Genomic DNA, 9942 nt, shown 5'->3' on the forward strand with positions numbered 1-9942 from the left:
CTCTATTCGTCCTCGCAGATACACTCGTTTTCTCCCGGGACTTCTTAGAGTCAGCTGAGAAGCACTTCATGGTGAGAATCTATCAAATGGATTGACTGGTATAGTCTAAAGAAGGTCCAGGGATTACTCATTAAAGGAACCTTCTGGGCCCGTATTTATAAAAGGGATTACTCATTAAAGGAATATTCTGGGCCCGGATTTATGAAGGGATACTCATTAAAGGAATATTCTGGGCCTGTATTTATAAAGGGATTACTCATTAAAGGAATATTCTGGGCCCGTATTTATAAAGGGATTACTCATTAAAGGAATATTCTGGGCCCGTATTTATAAAAACTACTCTAGGACTAGGTCCACCCTGCCCATGTGATCTTATTCATTGGTCCAAATATTTAATTCAATTTGTTTTAAATCAGTTCATATGTATCATTTTATTTCAATTCAAATTTGATAGAAAGTTCATCCCTTTTCAATTAGTTTTAAATCCTTTTTAATTCAAATGGATGGAAAGTCCACCCCGTTTAATTCCATGTGATTCCAGGTGGGGCTGGACGTGCATTACTACGTGTTCACCGACCTGCCCCGGCGACGTGCCCAACAACGTGACTCTGGGTGTCGGCAGACTGCTCAGCATTGTGAGGGTGCCGAAGTTCGACCGTTGGCAGGAGATATCCCTCCGCCGCATGGAGCTCATCCAGTTATTATAGATAATATATTACATTGTTATCACGTTGAATTAAAGTTTATTTTCAGGATACAGCGTACTGTAGCATAGTAGAATGAAATGCTTACTAACAAGCTCTTCTGTCAGTACAGTAGCTATAGAAATACTATAGATGATCTACACATGCTCCAAACTGTCAACAGACTATCAGTTGTAACTCTGTTGATAATAGGCAACAGTTAGGGATAGGTTTAGGTTTAGGGATAGGTTTAGGTTTAGGGATAGGTTTAGGTTTAGGGTTAGGTTTAGTTTAGAGATAGGGTTAGGTTTGGTTTAGGGATAGGTTTAGGTTTGGTTTAGGGATAGGTTTAAGGTTAGTTTAGGTTTAGGGTTAGGTTTAGTTTAGAGATAGGGTTAGGTTTGGTTTAGGGTTAGGTTTAGTTTAGAGTTACGGAAAGGGTTAGGTTTAGTGTTTAGTTTAGCTTAGGGTTTGGTTTAGGGTTAGGGATAGGTTTATGGTTAGGTTTAGTTTAGAGATGGGGATAGGTTTAGGGTTAAGTTATCATGATATGCCTATTGGGTTAGTGCATACTAGATAGTTGAAATGTTGTTGAGTATGGACTTTGTGTAATTGTATGATGTTAGCCCTGCCCTACAAAACTACATTTCCATCTGAGGACAAAGTTTTATTTGCTTGGTTGGTTGATTTAATATCTACTGAACATCCACCAATCATGTATTTGGGAGCAGACTGCCATTAAGGATCACATCCACCGGGGGCGAACTACATATTCTGCCTGGACGTAGACATGAGGTTCCACGGCCGTGTGGGTCCCGAAGCTCTGGGGAGACTGGTGGCCGCCATCCACCCCTGGTAATACTTCCTTAAAGAGCCAGCATCCACCCCTGGTAATACTTCCTTAAAGGGCCAGCATCCACCCCTGGTAACACCCCAGGAAAATGTTGTTGACCCCTCTTTTATTGTGTGCACCTACATGCTGACTACTTCCTGTTGACCTCTTGTCAGGTCTACTTCACAAAGATGGTTTCTAACCTCAAGGGTTCTTTTTTATTTTTTTATTTAAAGGTAAAGTAACAATGCAAACCTGTCTTGTGTTTTTGCAGGTTCTACATGTACCCCGAGCCAGTTCCCTATGAGCGGAGGACCGTCTCCACAGCCTACATACCCTTGGACCAGGGAGACTTCTACTACCAGGCCAACATATTCGGAGGAGCGTTGGAAGATGTTCACCGGCTGACCAAGACGTGCAGGGAGCACCTGGAGGTAGGTACTTACGCACGCAGGAATACGGTTAGTCACTCACGTACAGTACTCACCCCCACCCCATCCCTCCTCTACCCTACCCCATTCCTCCCTCTAGGTTGATAAGTCAGTGGGCGTGGAGGCTGTGTGGCAGGAAGAGAGTCACCTGAATTGGTACCTGTTGAGGAACAAGCCCACCAAGCTCCTGTCACCGGAGTATGTTTGGGACGACGCTAAGGACGGGATGCCAAGGAGATAAAACTGGTCCGCTTCTCCTCTGTCATTAAGGACAAGGCAGAGGTCAGGGAGAACCTCTGAGAGGAGAAAAGTATATATGTCTTTGACACAAGCTGCAGGGAAGAGAGGAGAAAAGTGGAGAGGATGGAAGGAGGAGAGGAAGGAGGAGAGGAAAGAGGGAAGGAGGAGAGGGAAGGAGGAGAGGGAAGGGAAGAGGAGAGGAAAGAGGGAAGGAGGGGAGGAGAGGAGAGGAGGGCAGGGGAGGAGAGGAGAGCGAACACTTATCTTTAATACAGACCGTTACTTTACCTGGTTATATTTTTGCACACTGCACTTTTGGTTCAGTGAAATGTGGGTTTGTTCTTGTTTTAGTGCCTTTGTGACATAGGCTATGCTCGAAACGACACCCTAGAACTCCTGGTTAAGAAGTGCACTATTTAGGGTGCCAACTCAGACTTAACCATCTCTACTTTATGTACCATGGGGTCCATCATTTTGGCATGTTTGATAAAGATGAGGAAAAATACTGTATAAAATAAATAATACTATATTGTAAAGCCTATGCTCAAAGACATTGAGTAATTATATTATAATACAATTTCTCAGAGAAACATATATTTTTGAAACAATTAATAATGAAAAAAAGATCTGGGTTAAAATGATCAGGACCTCTGTTTTCAGTCCTCCAGCACCCTGCGAGGATAACAGCACTGAGCCTTTGTTCAAGGTCACGCGGTAACAGTCACACCCCTCACTTAAAAAAAACTGCCATATTTTTCTCACGATCAGGGACAAGTGTATGTTTTTTTTATATTTTTTGTACGTATCTGTTAGTGCTTGAATGCAAATACAAACAAGTTATTGTTTTAGTTATTGTTTAAATCTAGAATTAGTGCTTGAAGCAGAGTCACAGCCAGTTAAATCAAATCAAATCAAATCAAATTTTATTTGTCACATACACATGGTTAGCAGATGTTAATGCGAGTGTAGCGAAATGCTTGTGCTTCTAGTTCCGACAATGCAGTAATAACGAGTTAAGATCTAGTTAAGATCTGACATAACACGAGGTTCTTTAGTGATAATCCATTAATGTAACACATTATCTGATAAATGACTTAGCTGACTACACCAAATCTATACCAACTCTATACCAACTCTATACCCACTCTACACCCACTCTACACCCACTCTATACCAACTCTACACCAACTCTACACCAACTCTATACCAACTCTATACCAACTCTATACCCACTCTACACCAACTCTACACCAACTCTACACCAACTCTACACCCACTCTATACCCACTCTACACCAACTCTACACCAACTCTATACCCACTCTATACCAACTCTACACCCACTCTACACCCACTCTACACCCACTCTACACCCACTCTATACCAACTCTACACCAACTCTATACCAACTCTACACCAACTCTATACCAACTCTATACCAACTCTATACCAACTCTATACCCACTCTACACCAACTCTACACCAACTCTACACCAACTCTATACCCACTCTATACCAACTCTACACCCACTCTATACCAACTCTACACCCACTCTATACCAACTCTACACCCACTCTACACCCACTCTACACCCACTCTACACCAACTCTACACCCACTCTACACCCACTCTACACCCACTTTACACCCACTCTACACCCACTCTACACCAACTCTACACCAACTCTGTACCAACTCTGTACCAACTCTGTACCAACTCTATACCAACTCTATACCAACTCTACCTAAACTCTATACCAACTCTACCTAAACTCTATACCAACTCTACATAAACTCTATACCAATTCTACACCAACTCTACACCAACTCTATATAAACTCTATACCAAATCTATATAAATTCTAAACAAACTTTACACCAACTCTACACCAACTTTATACAAACTCTATACCAACTCTATACCAACTCTATATAAACTCTACACCAACTCTATACCAACTCTATACCAACTCTATACCAACTCTAAACCAACTCTAAACCAACTCTAAACCAACTCTATACCAACTCTATACCAACTCTATACCAACTCTATACCAACTCTATACCAACTCTATACCAACTCTATACAAACTCTATACCAACTCTCTACCAACTCTCTACCAACTCTATACCAACTCTCTACCAACTCTCTACCAACTCTCTACCAACTCTATACCAACTCTATACCAACTCTATATAAACTCTATACCAACTCTATCTACACTATATCAACACTGTGAAATCAAATTTAGTTGATCACATACACATGGTCAGCAAATGTTGTTGTGAGTGAAGCGAAATGCTTGTGCTTCTAGTTTCGACAGTGCAGCAATATCTAACATGTAATCTAACAATTCCACAACAACTACCTAATACACACACATCTATGTAAAGGAATGAATAAGAATATATACATATATGTATGAGCAAGGACAAAGCAGCATAGGCAAGATGCAATAGATGGTATAAAATACAGTATATACATATGAGATGAGTAGTGCAAGATATGTAAACATTATTAAAGTGGCATTATTAAAGTGACTAGTGATCCATTTATTTAAGTGGCCACAGATTTGAAGTCTGTATGTAGGCAGCTGCCTCTGTGTTAGTGATGTCTGATGGCCTTGAGATAGAAACTGAAAACAGCTTCTAAGTCCCACCTGTACTGACCTCACCTTCTGGATGAGTGAACAGGCAGTGGCTTGTGTGGTTTTTGTCCTTGATAATCTTATTGGCCTTCCTTATGACATCGGGAGCTGTACTGACCTCACCTTCTGGATGACAGCGGGGTGAACAGGCAGTGGCTTGTGTGGTTTTTGTCCTTGATGATCTTATTGGCCTTCCTTATGACATCGGGAGCTGTAGATGTCCTGGAGGGCAGGCAGTGTGCCCCCGGTGATGCGTTGTGCAGACCACACCACCCTCTGGAGAGCATGGCGATTGTGGGTGGTGCAGTTGCCGTACCAGGCGGTAAAACAGCCCAACTGGATGCTCTCAGTTGTGCATCTGTAAAAGTTTGTGAGGGTTTTAGGTGACAAGCCAAATTTCTTCAACCTCAAGCCTGTCTGTGTGGGTGGACCATTTCAGTTTGTCCGTGATGTGTACCCCAAGGATCTTAAAACTTTCCACCTTCTCCACTGCTGTCCTGTTGTAGTGGATAGGGGCTGCTCCCTCTGCTGTTTCCTGAAGTCCACCATCATCTCCTTTGTTTTGTTGATCTTGCTGCCACAACACTCTGAGTGCCCTCACCTCCTCCCCTGTAGGCTGTCTCGTCGTTGTTGGTAATCAAGCCCACTATTGTTGTGTCGTCTGCAAACTTAATGATTGAGTTGCATGGCCATGCAGTCATGGTTGAATAGGGAGTACAGGAAGGGGCTGAGCACGCACCTTTGTGGGGCCACAGTATTGAGCATCAGCGGAGTGGAGGTGTTGTTTCCTACCTTCACCACCTGGGGGTGGCCCGGCAGGAAGTCCAGGATCCAATTGTACAGGGTGGGGTTGAGACCCAGGGCCTCAAGCTTAATGATGAGCTTGGAGGGTACTATGGTGTTGAATGTTGAGCTATAGTCAATGAACAGCATTCTTACATAAGTATTCCTCTTGTCCAAATGGGATAGGGCAGTGTGCAGTGTTATGGCGATTGCATTGTCTGTGGACCTATTGGGGCGGTAAGCAAATTGAAGTGGGTCTAGGTTGACAGGTAAGGTGGAGGTGATATGGTCCTTGACTAGTCTCTCAAAGCACTTCATGATGACAGAAGTGAGTGCTACGGGGCGTTATTGTCATTTAGTTCAGTTACCTTTGCCTTCTTGGGTACAGGAACAATGGTGGCCATCTTGAAGCATGTGGGGACAGCAGACTGGGATAGGAAGGTGTTGAATATGTCCGTAAACACAATCGCCAGCTCAAGTTCCTTGAGGGCCATCGTGGAATCGGTTTGAGGGGGGATATACACAGCTGTGTCAATGACCGAGGAGAATTCTCTTGGGAGATAATACGGTTGTCATTTGATTGTGAGGAATTCTACATCAGGTGAACAAATGGACTGGAGTTCCTGTATGTTGTAACAATTACACCATGAATCGTTAATCATGAAACATACAACCCCGCCCTTCTTCCCAGAGAGATGTTTATTCCTGTCGACACGACGTACAAAGAATCCAGGTTGCTCTACCGACTTCGACAGCATATTCCGAGAGAGCCATGTTTCCGTGAAACAGAGAATGTTACAATCCCTGATGTCTCTCTGGAAGGCAACTCTTTCGTTGACTTTGTTAACTAGGGATATTAGTGAGTAATATACTCGGAAGCGGTGGGTGGGGTGCCCGCTTCCGAAGTCTGACCAGAAGACAGCTCCGTCTACCTCTTCTCTGGCGGCATTGTTTTGGGTCAGCTTCTGGAATCAGTTCAAATGCCCTGGGTAGTTTGGACAAAAGGATCCTTCGGGAAAGTCGTATTCCTGGTCGTAGTGCTGGTAAGTTGACGTGGCTCTGATATCTAATAGTTCTTCCCGCCTGTATGTAATAACACTTAAGGTTTTCTGGGCCTAGCAGTGTTAGAAATAATACATGAAACACGAAATAAAGTTTCCTAAGGACTAGAAGCGAGGCAGCCCTCTGTCGGCGCCATCTTGTTCACATAGCAACACTATCAACACGACATCAATGCTTTTGTTGATTTTTGGTGGAGATACAATTCTCAAACCTAATTTACATGAATTAAATCTGTAAACAAATCAGTTTTACACATGAAACCTTTTAACGTTATATCCAATCATTAACTAAAGCTAGGCAAGTCAGCTAAGAAAAAATTCTTATTTACAATGTCGTCCTACCGGGGAACAGTGGGTTAACTGCCTTGTTCAGGGGGAGAAAGACAGATTTTGACATTGTCAGCTCGGAATTCGATCTAGCAACCTTTCGGTTACTTGCCCAACTTGCTAACCACTGAAATGGATTCGTTGTATGTTGTGCCGACAGGAACCTGCCGTCCCTACACTCTAACCACTAGTCTACCTGCCACCTCTACACTCTAACCACTAGTCTACCTGCCACCTCTACACTCTAACCACTAGGCTACCTGCCGCCCCTACACTCTAACCACTAGGCTACCTGCCGCCCCCACACTCTAACCACTAGGCTACCTGCCGCCTCTACACTCTAACCACTAGACTACCTGCCCCCCCACACTCTAACCACTAGACTACCTGCCCCCCACACACTCTAACCACTAGACTACCTACCCCCCCCACACTCTAACCACTAGACTACCTGCCCCCTACACTCTAACCACTAGGCTACCTGCCGCCCCTACACTCTAACCACTAGGCTACCTGCCCCCTACACTCTAACCACTAGACTACCTGCCCCCTACACTCTAACCACTAGGCTACCTGCCCCCTACACTCTAACCACTAGGCTACCTGCCGCCCCTACACTCTAACCACTAGGCTACCTGCCGCCCTACACTCTAACCACTAGGCTACCTGCCGCCCCTACACTCTAACCACTAGGCTACCTGCCGCCCCTACACTCTAACCACTAGGCTACCTGCCGCCCCTACACTCTAACCACTAGGCTACCTGCCGCCCCTACACTCTAACCACTAGGCTACCTGCCGCCCCTCCACACTCTAACCACTAGGCTACCTGCCGCCCCTCCACTCTAACCACTAGGCTACCTGCCGCCCTACACTCTAACCACTAGGCTACCTGCCGCCCCTACACTCTAACCACTAGGCTACCTGCCGCCCCTACACTCTAACCACTAGGCTACCTGCCGCCCCTACACTCTAACCACTAGGCTACCTGCCGCCCTACACTCTAACCACTAGGCTACCTGCCGCCCCTACACTCTAACCACTAGGCTACCTGCCGCCCCTACACTCTAACCACTAGGCTACCTGCCGCCCTACACTCTAACCACTAGGCTACCTGCCGCCCCTACACTCTAACCACTAGGCTACCTGCCCCCCTACACTCTAACCACTAGGCTACCTGCCGCCCCTACACTCTAACCACTAGGCTACCTGCCCCCTCTACACTCTAACCACTAGACTACCTGCCCCCCCTACACTCTAACCACTAGGCTACCTGCCGCCCCTACACTCTAACCACTAGGCTACCTGCCGCCCCTACACTCTAACCACTAGGCTACCTGCCCCCTCTACACTCTAACCCCTACAGTCCCTAATGCTCTTACTGCAGATGTCATTTGCTGTAGAAAAAAGGAGAAAAGTTGCAACAGTCACGCTTGTTTAAACCATCTTCATTTCTGATGGAATCTAGTTAGAAACATTATGAAGTGAACTCGATAAACTCTAAAAAGCCATTTCTCATTGTGTGTGTGTAATATATATATATATATATATATATATATATATAGCATCAAGCGACTCTGAATCACATGTGTGTTACGTAGATGCTAACTATGGCGTGACCTTTGGCACTTGGATTGGAACTGATGCTATGGTCAGATGACATGAAAATTCATGTAACTGATACATTTAATGTAACTAATACATGTAATAATGTAACTAATACATGTAATAATGTAACTAATACATTTAATAATACTTTTTTTTATCCTTCTTCTATAGGAAGTAATTTCAGATGGGAAACGTGTGATATCCTGGAGAGAAGGTTTCAGTTAATGCATTAACACACTAAATCTACTCATCAAGCCCTTTTGATTAGTGGAATTAGGTGTGTAAGGACAGGTTGCCCTAGCACTATACAGCTGATTCAAATGATCAAAGCTTGACGAGTTGATTATTTGAATCAGCTGTGTAGCCCTAGGGACAAACAACAAAATGTGCACCCTTTGAGGTACCCAGGACTGAGTTTGGCGAATCGTTGGGGAATCTGCTTTTAACTTAAAAAATTAAGTTGACCAAGCTACTAATTGCTTCACACTGGAAGAAGTAAAGCCACATTAATTCTACCCTTTTTAATAAAAAATAGAGTTTACCTAACTAAAGCCACTTGGGTACATCAGTACATCCAAATTACTTCATGATAAATTATCATATCCAAATCTGAAATGTCATCGACTAAAATTGCAGGAACGGATCACTCTGGAGTCCGATGTTAACAGAATGTGTAATTTAGTCTATTAAATACACTAATGATGGAAATTCTTGCCTCCATGGTTTATTTAATTTTCTCAAAAAAGAAAAAGAAAGAAAGTGGTGTGTAATTCCAGTAGTAATTATTAACTACTGAAAACACTACCAAGTTTTGAATTTAGTTCAACGACCATCGAGCTACTGTAAAAATGTAGTTCAATTACTCATTGAACTATACCAAAGTTCAACTACTCCCCACCACTGGGTTAGGGAAATCTGATCTCAGATCTGAGGTTGGAGCAACAGGAAGAGATGGAGGGTAATGTTCATAGCAGCTCACTGGCTCCATCTAGTGGATAGACACTGCCATTTATTTTAGGAATACACACACACTGTGGTTAGGTTAGTATCTAATGCTTAGGAATAGGGTTAAGGAAGTATGATCCTAGGTCAGTGGTTAGGTTAGTATCTAATGCCTATGGTTAGGAATAGGGTTAAGGAAATCTGATCCTAGGTCTGTGGTTAGGTTAGTATCTAATGCCTATGGTTAGGAATAGGGTTAACGAAATCTGATCCTAGGTCAGTGGTTAGGTTAGCATCTAATGCCTATGGTTAGGAATAGGGTTAAGGAAATCTGATCCTAGGTCTGTGGTTAGGTTAGTATCTAATGCCTATGGTTAGGAATAGGGTTA

General features: G+C 43.7%; 1 pseudogene; it reads left to right on the forward strand.

Annotated features, from left to right (window-relative positions):
• The window catches only part of LOC121841373, a 44235-nt pseudogene extending 41963 nt beyond the window's left edge, over positions 1–2272 (forward strand).
• The last annotated feature ends 7670 nt before the right edge of the window (positions 2273–9942 follow it).

The sequence above is a fragment of the Oncorhynchus tshawytscha genome, linkage group LG30, assembly GCF_018296145.1.
Source record: "Oncorhynchus tshawytscha isolate Ot180627B linkage group LG30, Otsh_v2.0, whole genome shotgun sequence".
NCBI lineage: Eukaryota > Metazoa > Chordata > Actinopteri > Salmoniformes > Salmonidae > Oncorhynchus > Oncorhynchus tshawytscha.